At 39.3% G+C, this 21,252-nt stretch overlaps 2 long non-coding RNA genes across 34 annotated transcripts in view; one reads left to right on the plus strand and one right to left on the minus strand.

Annotated features, from left to right (window-relative positions):
* LOC102160410 (uncharacterized) overlaps nt 1–21,252 on the plus strand; it is a 164,867-nt gene that overhangs the window by 8,529 nt on the left and 135,086 nt on the right. For 6 of the 33 annotated variants that reach the window (XR_014809287.1, XR_014809273.1, XR_014809277.1 and 3 more), the window contains 3 exons: nt 12,436–12,520; nt 13,030–13,103; nt 14,071–14,225. The exons of 2 other annotated variants lie outside the window; for them this stretch is intronic. This is a non-coding gene — a long non-coding RNA (uncharacterized LOC102160410). Of the gene's footprint in view, nt 1–12,435; nt 12,521–13,029; nt 13,207–13,437; nt 15,820–21,252 lie in introns of those variants that run through there. 25 more of the 33 variants (XR_014809271.1, XR_014809283.1, XR_014809281.1 and 22 more) reach the window with 13 other exon arrangements.
* The window catches only part of LOC146401780 (uncharacterized), a 300,118-nt gene continuing 295,292 nt past the window's right edge, over nt 16,427–21,252 (minus strand). The window contains exon 3 of the long non-coding RNA XR_014809297.1: nt 16,427–19,868. This is a non-coding gene — a long non-coding RNA (uncharacterized LOC146401780). The remainder of the gene's footprint in view (nt 19,869–21,252) is intronic.

Consider the following 21,252-nt stretch of genomic DNA (forward strand, 5'->3'; position numbering starts at 1 on the left):
GCAGGATGCATGTTAATAACTTATTTATTGACTCCAAAAGTTGTATGGTAAATTTTCATTTTGTATATACTTTGGTGCCATATTGCCATGAAAATAGAAAGAAGTGAAATTTAAGAGGGGGGATGGGGAATAAAAACATTTAAAAATATTTTTCTTCATAACCCCAAGATTTATGCTTATTTACTCACTGACTTTTCTCATATGATTTTGCCTAATTTAGCAGCTTTTAAAATCATATTCTTTTGTGTTGAAATCTGCATTGTTTATGCATTGAAAACAAATTCAAAAGCATCAGATCTTTCTCAGAAAGTGCAATGCAGGTATTGAAGAGCTACAATTTAAATTTCCATGTTCTTTTAAGAACAAACATATGTACAAACACCTAAACCTATTCTTTCCTAACAACTCTTAAAATTGCAATTAGTTTGGCTGTGGATGAATATTTTATATAAGAGCCTTTAGCTCTCTTTCCATTTACCTTGGAAATGCCTCTAATTTGTCTTTTATGTGTAAATACTTGAAAAACCATTAGTCAATAAGCAAGAATTATCACCCCCTTAAAAAACAGTGAATAAAAATTCTAGGGAAAAGGTGTGATGTTTATTCTGAAGTTTCAGGTACATATAAAAATTTCTTAATAAACTAGAAGAAATTCTATCCTAGATAAATTTAAATAGGGCAGCTCTTGGGTATGGTTTATATTTGTGTCCTTTTGCCTACTTTCTTTTGGCACTAAGGTATCTGGGTTTTTGTCTTCACACGTGATCTATTGTTAGTGGACTTTCAATATTAAAAATATTTTTGAATTGTCTTGCCTTTATGGCTAATGCATTACTAAATTGGAAAAATAATACTCATTTCTGTGTTCAAATTTGTATGTCTAGACAATAATGAGTAGGTGAGGTACTACACTATCCCCTCCCCCCAAAAAACAAACAACAAAAAAAGAAAACATCTTCACATATATAAGCTAAAGAGGAACAACAACAAAAAACCCTTGGAATTCAGTGTGTTGGAAATACAGGAACATTGTTTTTTTATAATGGAGCTCTTTATAAGGCTTTTTTATCTTAATTATCTACCCAGATGGGACACTTCAGTTTGCTATGTAATTTTTGAATTTTGAGCAAGTTTTAACAACATATCTCACAGGCTTTTTGAAGTGAAGGAAATTTTGAAAAAATAAGCCTCCAAAAGAAGAGGCACAGATAATTGACAGGCTTGCCTCCGTGTTTAGGGATATTGCAAAAGTTTTACTTCAAAAATTACAATAATATACTGTTTCATTGGATGCAAAACGGGATAATTATAGGAGGGAAAAAAGAAGATTCCTTCCCACTCTCCTCCACCAAAAAAATCAAAACAACAACAAAACCCCCAAACAAACCCGATCCTAACTCCTTCATAAGAAGCCCCTTACCACTTTAGGGAAAGTTTCTGTGTAACTATGGGTCTCACCCAAGCTCCCAGTTGGTCCACTTTTTAGACTCAGCAGGCAGTGGTTAGACTCTAGTCAGCAGCCTGGCAGCCTCAAGGAGGCAGATTCTCTGAGCTTCACTGCATATGACCTACCACTTAGAAGTAAACTTTGGAAAGCAACTGTTGAAAGTTAACCTCTCTTTTCCAAAGAAAGTTTTCAGAGGCAGGACAGTGAGAGCTGATATAACCAATTTTATTATTTTCTAAGGCATTCCTAACTTTTATGATTTCCTCCCTCCTTCCTTTACTATCTGTCTTTGTGCCTCCAGGGCCAGTGAAGGAGCAGGGCAGATTCTAGATTGCTTTCAGAGTTTGCCTTCTCTGATGATGGATTACCATGTCAATTTAAACGGCATAGGATTAATTTGTTTCAATGATTTCTCTTTAGGCTGAATGCCAGCCGTTTTTCTACCTCTCCCCTTGCTCTTCAGAACAACAACCAAAAAAAAAAAAAAAAAAAAAAAAAAGAAAAGAAAAAAGACAAAAAAAGAAAAAAAGCCTTCTTTCCATATTCTAAGTTAGGAGACAATAATAGAAATAGACAAGTTAGGTGTAATGTTGCAACACAGTTATAGGTCAGAGTGTTTTTATCTGCCTAAGAAGCTGAAATGTACAGTCAGTCACATTAAAATGAAATTGGACTCTACATTTATTCAATAAATACTTGTCTTGTAGATAATCCAGTGCTGAGTGCTTTTTGACACATAAGGACTTAATTTGTCTTGGATAACAAGTTATTAATGTAGCGCATTTAAACTTGCCACCTACGATGAAGTTTTTGAGATCTATAACAAACTCAAATGATCATTGTGAAAAATATTTATGTGGGAGGGGGATCTTCTTGAGAATGAATATCTTATACACACACACATACATATGTATATATACATATATACCTATACATACTCAAACTAGCGACACACACGTATTTCAGATCTTACATAAAAAAGTTCGATAAAGTTAAAAACAATCCATTCATTATGCAGGTATATTTAACCTTTCCAAAGTAAGAATGTGTTAGAGAGTTCTCTCTTTTGAATGATTTCTGAAGTGCACAAGAAAAATGCTGTTCAAATCCACTTTCCTTGCAAGATCAAATCCATTATGAGGAGAAATGGCACCAAAAAAGCACTTAGGTGCAATCCAAAAATCAAACACCCTCTCTACATTTTTCACGTAGACTAACCTTGCAGCCACATAGAGCATGTTGCTTGTAGATAAAGGCAATTTAAGTGAAATAATCTATCCGTAAAATGATTATTGTCTTTCTTTAATGGGAGGTCCTCCAGCAGATGCAAAGGAATGGGAGAGGGGTTTTATCCTATAGACTGACTATGTTGAGTACATGCGGCTCTTTGAACACTGGGTTTCTTTTTCACTTTTTCTGTTTTCCTAATTGCTTCTCCTTTTCCCAGCATTCCCCTGCACTGAAATTAAGCATCATAGTTCAGGATAATAAATTGCATTCTGAATATGAACACAATGGGTTTTCTAGCCTTTTTCTTTTCCTAAGGCCTCTCAATGCCCAGGCAGCTGTATTGGAGCAGATTCTCCTTTCTAAGGACATATGCAATGAGAGGCCAGTGACTGTCAGATCTGGAATCTATGCAATTTTAAATTGTAAACAAACAAACAAACAAAGTTGTTGGTTGTTAACCTTGGGGGGAGATTGTGCATCTTTAAGAAACCAAATCTTTTGAGAGCTCTCCCTTGGAAATGACGTTACACATGAGCAGAAAATCCAGGCAAGAAAGGCTAATTGAATGAAGAGAGAGAATTAGGTTAAAAAATAGAGTACAATCTAGTATCACATTTTCACTAGTGTAACTTGAAATGAAGGTGTCTTCAAGTCGCCAGTGATGCCAGAGTGTTTAGATGTTGGCCACAGATGGGAACACCTATTGAAATGTGTCTGAAGAAGATTAATAGGGCTTGTCACTGTTGGGAAAGCACTGCTTTGCTGTAAATTTCTACCAGCACAAGATGAATTACCGATGAATGCTCACTTATCAACCCCATCACTATCGTTCGACACTAAATCAAATTGAGAAGTTATCTGCAATCAGAAAATTTCTTTTTAAAATAGACATACACCTTTAGGCCCCAACTCTTTAATATTCCTACTCAGAAAACAAATCCCCATCACAAGATGTTTCTTTAGCTTAAACAAAATTGTATCAATAATGTATCTGTTTTTAAGTTCAAGGCAATGGACAAATACAATGGACAGCTGGTCAATGGAGAAATTTGATGATATTTTAACAAGGGTCTGAAGGCTTCTTAGAAGCTCCCATTTAATATTTCACAAAATGTGTGTTCTTTACTTGGAGATATTTCTCTCCCTGAGAATTTTGCTTTGGAAAGCAAAAAAGAGAGTGTGCTCGCTGTTTTCCTGTTCTAAACCCAGTCCCTGTGACCTAATCATCATCTAATTCCGTGGTAAAATACAATTATGAGAGATAATTGCAAATTTAGGTAGAGAAAGTAGAATAGGATTAAATGGCTAACAGTGGAGTTCCCGTTGTGGCGCAGCAGAAACAAATCCAACTAGGAACCGTGAAGTTGCAGGTTCGATCCCTGGACTTGCTCAGTGGGTTAAGGATTTGGCATTGCCGTGGTGTAGGTCACAGATGTGGCTTGTATCTGGTGTTGCTGTGGCTCTGGCGTAGGCTGGCAGCTGTAGCTCTGATTAGACCCCTAGCCTGGGAACCTCCATATGCCGTGGGTGCGGCACTGGAAAAAAAAAAATGGCTAACAGTGATAACTAAGGAAAGGCATATACTCTTTTGTGATTTCATGGTGTTGCTTGTATCTCATTTCTAAGGTGATTTATTTGAGAAATTTTGTTTATTTGAGTGGCGTTATCCCTTTTATCATCTGTTAACCAGCTCCAAGTATCCAGAGGCATTCTGACTTAGGAATAATAATGTTTTAATAAAACCATCAACCCACGTATTTTTATAGGTCTCCCACCTGCTTAAAAAGTTATCCTGGAGTTCCTGTTGTGGCTCAGTGGTCACAAATCTGACTAGTATCCACGAGGATGTGGGTTCGATCCCTGGCCTAACTTAGTGGGTTACGGATCCGGCCATGAGCTGTGGTGCAGGTCACAGATGTGGCTCAGATCCTGCATTGCTGCAACTGTGGCATAGGATGGCAATTGCTGCTCCAATTTGACCCCTAGCCTGGGAGCCTCCAAATGCCACAGGTGCACCCCTAAAAAGAAAAAAAAGTTAACTTCACATGCATAACTCACTTGATTTTTCCTGAAATCCCACAAGGTTGATATTTTAAATTCCCATTTTTCTGATCAGTAAACTGGGGCTCAGAGACTTATCTGAAGCCATGGGGCTAATAGGAGCAGAATCAGAAGTCATACCTAGGTTTTCTAGGAGCTTCCAGGGTTTTTTTCACTATGTGAATAAAAAAGATGATGGTGCTATTAATAGCATCAGCATTTACTATATACCAGCACTATGGTAAACATACATGTGTATATTTAATCTCTATACAATTCTGAGGTAGAGATTGTTATTTCCATTAACCAAGGGAAAATAAAAAGCAAACTGAGGCTTATGGAGCTCAGGGACTTGCTTGAAACTCACATTGCTAGTAAGCTGGGGATACATTATTGAAATCGAGAGTCTACGTTCAAAGTCACTGCCCTATCCTATGTTCCTGTTTCCAGTTGCAAGGAGTTTTCACTTGCACTGTGGCCACAAGAAATTCCACTTGTTTTTGGAATCTAACAATCCTTCAGACTCCGAGGCAGTATGTCATAGTAGAACAGATCCTGGTTTGGAAATGAGACCTGGGTTTCAATTCTAGCTTTACCACTTACTAAGGATGTGACTTCTACTTCTTGGGCCTTTATTTCCTTCCTCTCTAAAATGGGACAGTTGAGTCAAAACGAAACAATGGGCATTGCTTTTGGGGGCTTCGTTCTGTCATGGTCTCTAAGAGGGAAGAAATGAGGCACCAAGAAGTGACAGCCATATCTGAGAAGGTGAGCAGGGACAAGTGACATGCTGGGCACTTTGAGAGAGGCATGGTTTCCCTCTCTCAGAGACTGGCACTGGAGACGCGCAGCATTGGTTGAGGTCTGCCTTCTTCCTCTCTGCTTCCAGAGAACACTGAATACTTAAAACAATGATGGGGAGTTCCCGTCGTGGCACAGTGGTTAACGAATCTGACTAGGAACCCTGAGGTTGAGGGTTCGATCCCTGCCCTTGCTCAGTGGGTCAGGGTTCCGGCGTTGCCGTGAGCTGTGGTGTAGGTCTCAGACGCGGCTCGGATCCCTCGTTGCTGTGGCTCTGGTGTAGGCTGGCAGCTGCAGCTCCGATTCGACCCCTAGCCCGGGAACCTCCATATGCCACGGGAGCGGCCCAAGAAATGGCAAAAAGAAAAAAAAAAAAAAAAAAAAAGACAATGATGGGCCTCTAGAAAACCATAGGATTTAAGACTTGAAAGGAAAACTTTATCTCCTTTATTTCCCAAATGAAAACAAGAAGGAAAACCTGAGGTATGGAGAAGCTGGGTGATTTCTCTAAGCTCTCCTAGCCGATTGGTGACAGGGTTGAAAGTAAACCAAATATGGCATGGATGATCCTATCTACAAAACAGAAACAGATCACGGCCAAAGAGAGGAGACCTGTGGTTCCTGGGGAGGGGGTGCGGAGTGGGATGGATAGGCAGTTTGGGATTTTTGGATGCAAATTGTTATATTTGGAATGGATGGGCCATGGGGCCGTACTGTACAGCCCAGGGAACTGTGCATGATTGGGTCACTTTGCTGTACAATAGAAACTGAAAAAACATTGTAAATCAACCATACTTTAATAAAAAAAGAAAAAACAAACCTATCAGTCCTAAAAAAAAAATAAGCCCCTTTTCTCTTGGACCACAAACCAAGAATCCATCCTCCCCCAGTATCACCCCAACCACCATGCTCCTTATTCAACACAAACACATACTTTAGTTGGTCTGGTCATGCCTCTGTTATAACAATTTCTCTATTTTTTGATATGATACCTTGTGTGGGTTATTATTGGTTGTAATATGAACTCTTCCTAAATCTCTCCTACAGTAATTTTTCATAAAATTTATTAAGCTAACCAGCCGAATAGCTGAAGCTACCACGAAGAATCACACAATAATAAAAATATTCTGTAATCTCCATTAGGTCACTATAATATTCCAATCTGTATTTATTACAACTCTCCTCTGATGCTTACATAACCAAAATTGCTAGATTTATATTCTCTAATGGTTCCCCAATGGGAAAAACCTGTGTTTTTTATCTTCCTTTTCCTGTCCCAAATCACCCTTCCACATACATTGGCTGCTTTGGGAAACCCCGTCTGGGTTTAATCAGAAGTTGCAAGACAAAATGTGCATTATTAAGAAATATAAATATTTTCAGAAGCAATCAAAGGGATGAAAGATTGATTCAGCATGTAGATTGGACCTAATTCGAAGCAGCTTTTTTCTAATGAGGACTACTGGGATACAGAGGCAGGAGCTACTGTGGCCACCACTTGGAAATGTTGGCCCATTTAGAATGTCAGGATTTCTCTAGCTAGGTACGCTGAAAATATTTTTTGCCAGGTGGATTCTCTAGACTCTGGGCCAAGCCATCTTTCTTGCCACCCTCAGGGACTTGTAGTAGTTATCTTTGAGAAATTATGACTAATTCCTTCTTCTCTTTAGAGTTTAGATCAGCAAGTTCCTCCCTTTTCACAACTTGGGAAGTTGGCTTAACATTAACTTTCATAAGAACATTTTGGCCTGGAGGCATCTGTATTACAATTTCTTTCTTGGCTTAATAAAAGGTATCACATTATCTACCTGGTCAATCTCTATTGGCTTTCAAAATAGAGACATGGAAAAACCTAATAAGCCTCATTAAGATATCTGCTTTAAAAACAACAGGCTGCCTCATTTAGCATGTGGCTTTGAAATGTCCCAGCAGAGCTGGGTGGTCATTGCGTGAATACAGGTATTGCTAATTTGGGATCTTTGTCCATGTGGTAGCTGTGGAAAAAAAAAAAAAAAAAAGCCTAATGTGTAGGTAGAATTTTAATACACAAAGGCTGGAACCCCAATGATTGTATTTTGTTTCTGTTTTCTTTCTTTCTTTCCTTTAATCTCACTTTTGTCCACATGGCCATGTGTGAGAGATGGCTTGATTTTCTTGATATGGTTCACCCATCCACAGCTGGGATTCTGAAGAGGACTGAAAATGTCTTTAAAATTAACACAACTCAGGGAGCCTGAGTGAACAAGTTTTCCTTTGTTGTAGGGTATAGTATTATTGGCTGTAGGTTTTTTTTTTTTTTTTGATATACATTCTAAATTAGGCCTGCAAAGGCATGCTTCATCTTTAATTCATCACTCTCAGCTGAAAGAGATTAGCAATGTCTAGCACGCACCCCTCGTATGGTGCTGACCTCATCAAGTATGGCCTGAAATTAATTAGCCTCATTCATTCCAAATGGAAAAGGATAATGGAGCAGCATTTTAGAGATGACCATCACAAATTGTATGCAGCATATTTAAAAGGTCCCTATTTTCAAACCATGTAGATTAAAATTCTTTCCAGGGCTTACAATATGCCGGAGTTATTAAGGACCCAGAGCAAAGCCTGCTCAGGTTTCGTGTGTATGTTTGTGTGTGCGCATGCGTGTGCCAGCGTGCGTGCATGGCCAGTTGTTTGCTGTATGTGTGTTAGAGCCTGTGTATAGATGTATTCGGATTTAGCCGGATTGCTGTCTCGGATGATACCTGGACTATTTGATCGACAAAAATCTGATGTTTTAAATGATCCAGTAATAGAATGCGTTAGGTGGATTTTTTTGGGGGGAGTGAGGGGGATTACTGTGAAGTGGGCGTGCCAGCACAAACTTTGCTATTTTCCAGTTAGATGCGGTTCATCCTCTAATTTAGAAACGGAAAAGCCTCTTAAAGAAATGCTCAGTTTTTTTATTTGGAGTTATTTTTGAAACTTTCTATGTCTTTTCCCAGTCTTTACTCTTCAATCATATTTCAAAACATGACTGAGGACCAATTTGGATTACAGAATCACTGAAATTTACCATCCTTCTAAGATTAGCCGATTTTTTTTTCCCTTTGGGGGATTGACTAAGAAAAGCCAAATTTTTGAATATCAAAATTGCTTTCTTTTCTAGCCAAAAATATCTTGACCAGGCTTCTTTGGGATTCTCAAAGATGTTGTAAAGTTTATTTTTATGGCCAGTCATTTGGGGACTACAGATTAGAACAACAACAACAAAAAAAGATGACTTTTTTGTGTGTTTTCAGGTTTTAATTTTTAAAATAATATAAGGTGTGGTTAATTTATGAAAAGGTGCAGTAGTATTTGGGGGAGTTTTTTTTTTTTTTATCTAATACACATTTCTTAAGGGCAAAACATTTTTTTAAAATCCCAGAATAACTTTGTTTAGTTCAATTAAAAAGTAAGTATTCAAAGTAATGTAACTAGAAAGCTTCTATTTAACTACTGGAGTGAAAAATGCACTTTTAGGCAAATCCTCTTTTCAGAGCTCACTGATATATTAATCTCAAGGTGTATGTTATTTAAGATTACTTTGTCTTACAATAAACAGAAACTGGAAGCATGTTACCCATATCTCTGCAAATGTAGGATTTAGAAATTTCTCTAAGCTCACTTTTGCCTAATCTTCTCATCCCAAAGACCCCTATGTACAAGATCATCAATCACAAACTGTGAACCTATCATTTTGACATAAAAGATCTATCCTTAAATCTCCCCAAACCTCTAGCATATAATTTGAGGAAATTAGCTAGTTTAAAGTCTGGACTTCTGACTTCTGGGGGAGGGGGGGGTAAAAATGTAAAAATGCAGCGTTTACATCACATAAATTTGATTTTAAAGTCATGATTTAACTGAGCCAGGGATCAAAAAATGATGCAGTGCAGGTCTTTAAATGTTGACAGAAATAGATAATTTTGTTAATCATTATCTGGTCCATTTGGAATTTCATGGCTAATAAACACAGTATGAAATAAAGGAGAATATTTGCAAAAATAGCTTGACTCATTAAAGCATATATTACCAAAACTATATTTTCTTTACATTTATTATTGAGACAGTGTCAAGAATATTGCAGTTTGCTTAATTATTGCACAGTGTGTCTCAATTTTTATTTAAAAACGTTTTTTTATCAACTGAGGTGAAAATGGCAGAAAACCCATAAATATAAAGATTAAGACTGCATGAAATTTGAGTTCATTCAAATGACAAACCCAAAGTAAAACTCAGATGAACTTACCAAATTTCATTTGGTATCCACCTGAAACTATAAATCCTCTTTAGGCATTTGAGAGTAGAGACGAGGTTCACCTAAAATTCAAACCAGGTTTTCCTAAAGCTAACCCAGACTCACTAACTTTTGGGTAAATGCCAGTTGTGTTTTGGGTTCCTAATAAAACTTTCATCCCACTTTAGGTAATGATGACTAGATGGTGACTGGGGAAGAAATCTAGATGTTTTCGGAATTGCAGTTTTGTCCTATTTTATTTCACACTTCCTGTAATGTTCTGAAGTAGGGAAGAACAGTATGTGAAACAAATTGTCAATTATATATGTGGAAATGTGGCCACATATGAGAGACCAGAGGGGAAACCGACAGTTAAATACATATAGGACTTTTTAAAAAGGAGAATCTAAATGAAATATTGTTGACCAACATTTCTTGAGTGCTTACTGTAATCAGGCACAGTCTGAAACATTTTGCATGTGTTAACTCAACTTAGTTTACTGTAACAGTACCAGACAAACACTGTTATCACCATTTGGCAGATAAGAAAGACTAGGCACAGGGAAATTACATAGCTTGCCCAAGGTTACACTGCTCCTAAAAGGGGTCTGAAGCCCAGATTGTCTACTTCTGGAATCTCTGTACTTAAGCACAATGCTATATGGCCTCCCTGGAGGAAATAGAATTGCAATGTTGTTTGGAAAACAAACTGCTACAGACCATGCGTGGGAGCAATATTTCCCATTTTTAACAACTGAGACCAGTAGGAAATGTAATGGCAGAAGCCAAGGCCGAGAAAGCTCATTCTTGTCTAATCTTCTTATCCCAGACGTGGGAAAGGAGTCGAAGTCCCAAATCTCCCTGAAGTCTTTGCTGCTGAGCTTCCACTTGGAATATTGCATATGTAGACTACCTTAATGCCAAGGAGATAGAGCCAAAGGAGTGGAGTGGAATGCAAAGGGGAAAAAAAGTAGAAAAATGACAAGGAGAGAGCCTGACTTTGAATGAAAGATCAAAAGAACTAAATAAGGAAAACTTGGAGAAGCCATAGTTAATATAGAACTCAAGAGCATTCTAGAAACATTTTGAAGAGAAATGAAGGCCTACAAATGTCACTGGGGATATTGGAAATAGGTAAAGAGGAACGTATGAGAGAAAAACAAAATAAAGGAACAGATTTTGTCAGTGTCTTGCAAAACCCATGATGAAAGCTATATTTTCTTGGAATACTGGAGCCCAAATGAGAGACTTCAAAGGCAGGGGGAAATGTATTCCCTGCCTGGTATAGGTTGAAGCAGAAAGGTGTATATCCATCTATCTATCTATCTATCTATCTATCTATCTATCTATCTATCTATCTATAGTTTACATTTTTTTTTTTTTGCTTTTTAGGGCCACACCCATGGCATATGAAAGTTCCCAGGCTAAGGGCTGAATCAGAGCTGTAGCTGCCGGCCTACACCACAGCCACAGCAACGTCAGATCCGAGCCACATCTGTGACTACAGCGTCTGTGACTACACCACAGCCAGAGACTATACCACAGCCCACAGCAACGCCGGATCCTTAACCCACTGAGCAAGGCCAGGAATTGAACCTGTGTCCTCATGGATGCTAGTCAGATTTGGTTCCACTGAGCCATGATGGGACCTCCTAGTTTACATAGTTTTAAAAATGCTTTATATGATAATAGTATGCGGAATGCTCCATAACTTTTATTTTTTATTTACTCAATTTTTGGCCTCAGCCATGGCTCATGGAAGTTCCTAGGTCATGGATTGAACCCAAGACACAACACTGACAACGTTAGATCCTTAACCTGATGAATCGTCAGGAACAAATCCCTCCCAAACCTTTATATTCACTTTCTCATTTAATTCTCATGATGAGGTTGCAAGGATTCTATTACTAGCTCAATTTTACAGATATGAAAACCGAGGCTCAGGGAGGTTGTGTTTCCTGCTCAGGGTCATGCACCCTGGAGTCCCCCTGCGTCATCCCAAGCCTAGTCTCCTCCCAGAAGCCACACTGTTTTCTCTCACAGCATCCCCAGGACTTCACCCAGAAGATGATGTCACAAAACAACTGGTTTTAGGCCAAATTCACTGTGGTGCATCACGCTCAAGGCACGTACCGATAAGAACATGTTCTGCTAGAATGGGACATCGCCCGGCTTCTGGTAACTGGCTGGCAACCCCTAGGAGGTGGCCTGTCTGCTCAGTTCTTGCAGAAGCTGTGCATGTTAAATAAACACGCTGAAAAAATTTGGCTCGGAGGGGGAGCCAACGATAGATGGATGAACATGCAAACACTGACGGGAACTCGTGAAGCAGGCCCCCAGCCTCCTGTGTTTACAGGCCCCCACATGAAATCACCTGGCTGTTTATAGGAGTCTTAGTGCTGATGAAAAGGCTGAGTTACACTCCAAACTTTTCCCTGCCAAAGGAGAAAAGTTCCAGGTTCTTTAAAAAGTATGTAAAGCATTTGATCTAAAAAGTGGTAACAGCATTTGGGACCAATTACCCAGATGAAGGGCAGCAATGCCCTGTTTACACGTTGTATCCGAGAGCCGTTTGGCTTTGGCCGGCAAGCTGGAGATTGTAAATTACAGAAATTTCTGCCTAACGTTGCCTTCTCTTTTGACCTGTGTGTCCCAGGGTTGAGAAAAGCAGCTAGGAAAGCCCTGTTGTTACTCGCCTTAAACCAGCACTGAGTGGTGAGCTGAAGACAACTGTCTTCCAGGTAAGATGTTTGACGTGGATTCTCAGGAAGGAAAGCATTTCATCACTCAGGGAGGGATCTAATTGACTGTGCGTGCTGTGTCAGGAGGTGGGTTTTCAGTTTGCCACTCCTCAAAAATGATTTTTGCAAGAGAAGTTAAAAAATAGAGGCTCTCTGAATCCTTTGCTTAATTACCATGGCATTCCACTTTGACTCCATTTTCTAAGATGCTGTGGATTAATCAGCAAAAAATGGGAGACAGTGGAGTCCTTGAGGACTGTACTGCTGGGAATGGATAGACATAGATCATAGTAAATACTGCTATTGTGAGGGAAAAAAAAAAGCATCATTAGACCAAAAATTTGGAGACTAATAGGGGTTGGAAACATTTTGGACTGAGATTTTGTTTTCTCCCTTTACTAAGGAGGACCAGTCCCCACTTTGTGTAACCCTGATTATTCCAGAAGTTTGGGGGAAATATGCATCTTTCTTTTAACATAGTCCTGATGTTAAGGGCTTGACCTTGCCAGGGGGAAGAGAAACCATGGAGGTCAGACAAGAAGAAGAAATGGGAGGCATCTATTCCTGAAGCAGAAGCGCAGTGGTATGGGAAAGACGAGTATTTTACCACTAGCTGTAATGCACATGTTTGGAGTTTTATAATTTACAATACCATATTCAGACCATCAAAATGGACATATCCACAGGCAGGGACTAAGTTCTTCTTTTTAAAAATTTTATAGGTTTAAGAGTCACTTAGATGAAATGTGATTGCGGTTGTGATTGTGGAGTATTTATGGGAATCTTGGGGTGGGAAAATATTTTTCACCCAGTAATCCAGTGTCCACTTATGAGGCAACTCATATTTGACGACATTCCAGTCCTTTTTAGATGTCAATGTACTTTTCTTTTTCTTTCTTTCCTTTTTTATTTTTTAGGGCCACACCTGTGTTATATAGAAGTTCCTAGTCTAGAGGTTGAATTGCAGCCTCAGCCGCTGGCCTATGCCGAAGCCATAGCAACATCTGTGACCTACACCACAGCTCATGGCAACACTGGAGCCTTAAACCACTGAGGGAGGCCAGAGATCAAACCTGCATCCTCAGGATACCAGCATCCTCAAGGAGACTAGTCGGATTTGTAACCAGCCGAGCCACCACAGGAACTCCAGTCAATGTCCTTTTTTGATCAAAACTGATCAACAACCAACTTTATTCAATTTTGAATCCTCCTGACCCTGGTCTATCTCAATAATTTACTATTTTCTGCAGTGTCAGAGCTTCCTGACATTTACAATTAACTCACAAATTAACTTAGAAATGATAGTAAGCTCTCAGCTAAATGACATAGTGGCCACTAGGGACCAGACCAATTTTCTAGAATAAGGTTAGGACTAAGTTGCTGTGTAACAATGCTGAGGCTGGTTGTATAGAAGTAGTTATTCAGATGTGAGCAGGAATCTAGGTGTGAGGGGGAGATATTATCTGCTTCTAATTCGGTTGGCTACTCGGCCCTCTGATATATCTATGAAACAGGGATAACCGGTTTTAAAAAATGTTGTGGAATTCAAGGCTCCAAAATGGAAACAAGAAGTCATGGAAGGCTTCCCTTGGAAGGAAACTTGGAGAACACTGGTCAACTTCCCACAGAAGCCAGAGTCTGGAGATGGGCAGATGGGCAGACAGACGCTGATTCAGCTTTCTTGGGAGTTGTAAGTTCAAGGCAGGTAATGTAAACGTGTGACGGTCTGGGTGAAGGCTGCCAGATAGGCTGGCCAGAGGGAGCCCTCCCTCTCCCCAAGGCTACCTACCATATTGGGAGCTTCTTCCTTAGAAAGCTTTGTTCCTTCTATGGAAACCAAAACCTGTGTCTTGGAGCATTTTTCTTTAGAGCTGAGGTCTGTCCTTAGAAGCAATAAAACTGAACAGTACAACCTCACCCCTGTACCATAGGGCAGACATTTAATTATTGGAAGATAACTTTCATTCTTGCCCACCCCCTCAAGCCATGTTTTATTTTATTGACTAAACTCCACAGTTCCCCATAGGACATGGACTGAGGTTTTGTTTTCCTGAGTTGTCCTCGGTTTGCCAGAGTCTCTTATGAAGCATCCAGAAACACATGAAATACTCAGAGAAGTCTTGTGATCAGCACTGTCTACCATGTCATAGGACTGGTTTTAAACCACTGTCTACCCCCTGGAGGAGCCCCCATACCATGGAGTCAGATCTCAGTCATCTAGGGCTTGTACCGAGGGATTTATTGCATTTAAGAATGTCTCATGTTTATCCCCATTAAATTGCATTTTGTTTTGGCTTTTTGGTGGCCCTTAGACTCTGGCTCTCTTCTGTTTTGTTCCTTTACAGATTGAACTAGCATGTCTCTTATAGTTTTGCCCAATCATTGATCTGAATATTGCAGAAGCCAGCATTTCTAGGCTCTTTGATGTCACTAGCAATTAAGTTGAAAATAGTTAAAGGCTTATTTTTCAATTAGCTCAGAAGCAGTGGGTAACAAACAGTAGGGTCTCTGGAACTAGATTGCCTAGGTTTAAATCCTGGGTTTGCTGATATGCTAGGCATGTGCCCTCGGGCATGTTGATTTATATGTGCCTCAGTTTCCTCATCTGTAAATTGGGGGTACAAATGTAACTATTGCCTATGGTTGTTTTGATGATTAAATGAGTTAATATATGTAAAGCACTTAGGCTAGTGACAGGTACATAGCATACACTATTTATTGTACAACAAAAATAAACTGACAAGGCCCCAAAAGGCAGGGACAATATCTCATTTATATCTATGTCTATCTCCAGACACTAGCACTGTGCCCGGAATATATCTGGGGCTAATAAATTGGGTACATGGATGAGTGACTTTTCATAGTGTTCTAGACACTAGATGCAGGCAGATAATATAATCAATGTTATGGTTTCCAATATTAACAATGATTTTCAATATTATTATAAAAAGAGTTGTGTACATTCAACCTCAGGCCATCGCTGGGGTGGTTATTTTGCCCCTAATTTTTCTGTGAACAAGCATTTTTTTTTTTCTGTGAACAACAGTGTCTTTATTGATGCTAATCTATTATGTCTCAGTTTAGCTTGGAAGACCAGAAAAACCACACACTTAAGTTTACTCTCAACTCAGAAAAAGAGCAAGGCTTCTGCTTATTTTGCTGGCACCAATCTGAAGAGGTGACACTGTCTATTTTTAGCCTGAAAGGATGCTTAATCAAAGAATGCTAGTGTTCTTCAGTCAGATCTTCATGTTTAAACTTTTGTAGATTCCCCAGTCATAGGCAGACTCATTCAAAAAGACATGCTAAAAAATTAAAACGTTTTAAGCATCATCCAGGGTGTGGAAGTTTCCGCATCTCTGTACCTTTCCATTAACTCCAAAAAACGAAGTGCTGACATCAGGGATAAGGTCTTGATTTAAGTGCATAGCAACATAATGCACCCCCCCCGGGGGGGGGTTCAGTTTCCGTGTGTTAAATCAAGTTCTCATCGGGTTGCAAATTTAAATCTTTTGGAGATATCTCTTACAATGTGATTCCCTTTGAACTTCCGTCCATGCTTATTCAAATATGTTCGGTATTTTCCTCCTTCTGTATTCATACAGTGGAGCTCAAAGTAGAAAATTCACAAGTGCTTTCTCCTTGATGTGTTCAATAGGTACCCCTGCAGCAATTACCTACTGGGAAGTATAGGAGGAACCAGCCTGTGAGAGCTGGGGCCTCCAGTAATATGATCCGTGGTTGTTGTGTGTGTAAAGTGCTAACACTTTTGACAGCCACCATCCTAAAGGGGTGTAGCGAGTCATTGGAAATTTGTACACAGACTGCCCTATCCATTACGCATTGCCCATATCATACCCATAATCTCCCAAGGCAGATATGCTATTACACTCAGCGGGCCAAGGGCTGCCCGCGCTTCTATACACACAACTCCCACTGACTCTGTGCCACCGATGCACTTCAATGGGGGTTGTCAGCAGCATAAATTTAGCCCAGTCCAGTCACAACCACAGCGGGTGCAGCGAAACAGAGAGACCTGGCTGTGTGTTAAAAAGGCTGAGGAAGAACAAAAAAGCTGCCAGTTTTCATAAGAAACCTTATCCCAAGAGCATTCAGAACTGTAGCCTGACACCCGCCACGCTACCCCCGCGTCCCACAACCTGTCGATCCCAGCCTGGGATTTGGAAGCTGCTGAAACAGAGTGGACAGGAAAGAAAAAAAAAAGAAAAGAAAAGAAAAGAAAAAGGCCTGCTACGGGGCATAAAACCGTACTTTGCATCCGATCCTATTATGTGAGGGAAAAATTCCCCACAGATGATCCTCAGAACATTTATTTATCAAAATTTCAAGGAACATCTTAGAACCAATGACCTCCTTTAAATATAGAATTTTTAAAATACATGAAACAAGGGCACAAAGACGCCCAGCTCTTAAAAACCACTAGTCTGTCTATTTTGAGTCACACAGTGTCATTGGTATTTTAATATAAATTATAGAATATATAGTATAGCATATATAGTGTAGAAAATATTATACATTATATATGTCTGGTCATACTAATACGAGAATTGCTGTTTTTGCCATACTATCCAATGTAATTCTTTGGGAGGTCATTCTTGGCTTTTCAGACAACCCCAAATCATACATTATAAGTGATCAGGTGTCACTGACCTCCTCAAGCCCAGTCTTCCAGTAAACTCCAGGATTTCGTCTGTACTCTGAGCCCTCACCAAAACGCAGACAGGGAAGTCTATTCATCATCATCGAAAGTGCCTAGTTTGGCGAGCAGAACCTGGGTGTGAATCCTTGCTTTGTGTCACACAAATTGTGTGTCTTGGACTTGTTGCTCACCATCTCTAAGCCTCAGTTTTCTCATCTACATCCTGAAGTTAATAGTTTCTTCTTCCTTGTGATGCTGTGCAGACAACACTAAAAAAGATGTGGAACATACATAGCACAACGTAAGAGCTCCACTGAATGAATGAATGAGTCTTAAGTGTCACACTGGGTGGTACATAGTAGGCACTCAAGAAAAGCTTCCTCCTCCTTTTTTTCCCCTCTCTTCTTCCCCACCACAGCCTAATAAGTTACTGCTCATGCAAACCTATGTCTATTACAAAAAATACTGCCTTTAAAGAAAATAACTTAAATATTATTCCATTCCATAAATGGCCACACATTTAACAGAGCACATTTAAAGCTGTCTTTATCCTTTCATCATTGTCACAGAACAGGTAAGGATGATCTATTCAGAAGGAAAATAAAAAACTAGGGAGTAGGAAAGGAGCTCAACTAGACATTTAGTCAGGTCTGATGAAGAGCCATTTCCAGTGGAGATTTGAGCTGAGTTCAAGATCTCTGTCTCTCTGACTGTTAATGTACAGTGCTGAGGGGTGACCATATCAAGAAGCCAACTGCATGATGCATCTAAAGTTCACATAGATTGTCATTCTTGGAGTTCCCGTCGTGGCGCAGTGGTTAACGAATCCGACTAAGAACCATGAGGTTGTGGGTTCTATCCCTGCCCTTGCTCAGTGGGTTAAGGATCCAGCGTTGCCGTGAGCTGTGGTGTAGGTTGCAGATGCGGCTCGGATCCTGCGTTGCTGTGGCTCTGGCGTAGGCCGGTGGCTACAGCTCCGATTTGGACCCCTAGCCTGGGAACCTCCATATGCCGCGGGAGCGGCCCAAGAAATAGCAAAAAGACAAAAAAAAAAAAAAAAAAAAAAAAAAAAAGAAGATTGTCATTCTTAGTTTGTGAAAAACTGAAGGTCAGGTGCAATTCTGGTAATGCAGTAAAACTAGTATGTTTCATGGTAAGAAGTTTAGGTATAGAAAACGATCTCTCCCCTCTCTGATAAATTCAGCTTCCTTGTCATCGTTTTGTTTGTTTCCACTTTTTCAACACGAGGACCCTGGTTCAGAGGAGAATTAGTCATGTTAATCATATTAAAAAATTACATCACTCGAAAAGACTTCTACTCATTCTACAAAAGGTGGTCTAGGTCACATTTTAAAAAGAATGCATTCTTGAACAGGAAAAAAATGCAGTAGGTAAATTTGAAATGTATGAGTAATTCAGCAGAGAATCATACATTCCCTTTTACATATATTCTGATATAAAAATGTTGCTTTATCATTGCTAAGTAACTCTCAGTGGCACATGTAATTCCCTGAAAGCTCTGACAGGAGATGCAATATTGTGTTTATTAGAAGAAAGTAACAACTGAAGTTGAATAAATTTGGAAAGAGCACATGAAGATTTGGATGTATGTAGGAAGTGACTTTTTTCAGTTCCCAAAGTAATCTTCTCTGGTTTGAAGCTGCAATTAGAATATGTTGCATGTGGGAAAGGAAGAAAGAAAAAAAAAAGAACAGGATTTCTACCAAGTTCCCACGATTTGAAGAGCTTGTGTGTAAAAATTTGGTACTGATGGGGACAATGCAGCCACTTCTATTTGTATGACAAAATCAGCAAAAACACAAGATTTCCTCTAAATATAAGTTGAGGTAGTAAGTCAAGTATTAAACGGAAGCTAAAATGGATAGACACACACCCAAATAGACATGATTCTTTTTGTCTTATCAAAGATAATAGAAAAATAATATTTTTAATAAGTCTAAGCTGCCTTCTGCCTTCCAGCTCTCTCCCTTTTATGTAGAGAGCTGATCGTAGCAGCCCCTTACATCTGGCTAATTTTGTGGTCAGTGAATCTTGTTTGACAGAAATTCTTTTTCCAAAAATAAGGTACTTCCTGTGCTCATCCACATTTTCCTCGACTTGACTTCTCCCTCCCGTCTCCCAGGCACGTCAGATTAGAGTATCGCATCAGCCTGCGTCGAATCGATTTAGGACACGAAGCATTTCCTCAAAAATTAAATTCCCCGTGAAAACGTACCAGGAGCAACAACAACCCCAGAAAAGCGATATGGGAAAAGTGCCAGAACTCGAGCTAAAATGAAGGCTGAATCCTTGATGTCAGGGAGAAGGGGAAAAGGGTCAGACAGAGAAGTGAAAGGAAAAGGAGGGCAGGAGGAGACACGCGAAGGAGAGAAGGGACCCAAATTAGAACAAGAGGCTATGTTTATTAATAACCTTGCTGACCCACGGGCCCCTGACACAAAATACATTAAGTATTGTTGGGACGCTCTGCTCTGTCACTCACAGGGAGGAGCACATAAAATGGTGTTGGAAGCTGCAAACTTTTCCAGAACAGACAAAAAAGAACCAAAAAAGAAAAGCTAGAATAAGGTGAAGACATAGACTCACACAGGGTTGAGAAGCTCCCTTTATTCTTCCGAAGTATCCTCTCGCAGGCAGCCTACCTCACACTTCCATGCTTCCGGCCAACTAGGATTTAAAACACACAGGAGATGATGTTTTTCTTGACTGTAAAAATACATACCTGTCTATCCCAGAACGTTTCGAAATTATAGAAAAGCACCAAGAAGTCAAAAAAATTGCCAGTAGCCCTATCGCTTAAGTAGAATCATTGTCAACCCGTTGACATATATTTTGTCATCTTTTCCCTCTCTTTTTTCACATGCGTGTATTTGTTCACTGGAAAAGTAAGACTGAGGTCCTGCGGTAATCCACTATTTTGGAATCTGGTTTTCCTATCTGACAAGTCATAATAAATATTTGCTCGTGTTGTCAAAACTATTTGTAAAACATGAGTTTTGTGTTGGCATCATATTTCCTTATTCATTCATATCATAATTCATTTGACCTCTAGAGAGATATTCATGTTGTTTGTAACTTTTCGCCCTTTTAAATTGTTTGTGTGCATCTCTGTTCCCTCTGGAAATTACTCCGAGTGGAATTCCTGGGTCAAAGGCTTTTTGGGGGGGCGGCTACAGTTTGCAGAGTTGCCCTCAAAGTATTCACGTCAGTCTAGAGCCCACTTGCAGTGAACGAGAATACAGAATTCACAAACCGTCATTAATTCTTCCTCAAAGAAACTAGAACCTACTGTGATTTGTATTTCCTTGATTATTTGTGATAGCTTGTTTTGTGTGTATGTTATTTGCCTTTTACTTTAATTTCTACCTATTTAAACTTGTAAAAGTTCTATTAAGACTTTTTTTTTTTTTTTTTTTGCCTTTTTTTTTTTAGGGCTGCACCCATGGCTTATGGAAGTTCCCAGGCTAGGGGTCAAATCAGAGGTACAGCTGCCGGCCTGCACCGCAGCACAGCAATTCGGGATCCAAGCCACGTCTGCAACCTATGCCACAGCTCATGCAACACCAGATCCTTAACCCACTGAGTGAGGCCAGGAATCGAACCCGAGTTCTCACGGATACTAGTCGAGTTTGTTTCCACTGAGTCACAATGGGAACTCCCTCTTTTAATTGTGTTCATTCTTTACATATTAAATTGAAAAAGTTCTTTGCATAGTAAGTTTATTAACTTTGCATAGTAAGTTTATTTCACTATTGTGGATTGCAAACATCTCTCTATTTTATCATTTGATTTTTAACTGTTAAAGGATTTTTAATGTATATGTTTATGAATTTAAGTAAATGCATATTTTCATTTATCCTTTCTTCCTCTGCTTTTATGTTTAGAAAGGCCTTGCACATCCCAGGGGCAGGTAAATATTAATCTGTATTTTCTACTTGTGCTTTTGTGGCTCAGTTTTATTTTAAAAAAACATTTAAATTTCTCATATATTTGGTCTGTGTGGTAAGAATCTATTTACTAGAGCCTCTTTTCCTCACTAATCTAAATATTG

The sequence above is a fragment of the Sus scrofa genome, chromosome 7 (genome assembly GCF_054392235.1).
Source record: "Sus scrofa isolate SSC_HxYL_T2T_F1_AM1 chromosome 7, Sscrofa_HxYL_maternal_Yorkshire_Landrace_v2.0, whole genome shotgun sequence".
Classification (NCBI taxonomy): domain Eukaryota; kingdom Metazoa; phylum Chordata; class Mammalia; order Artiodactyla; family Suidae; genus Sus; species Sus scrofa.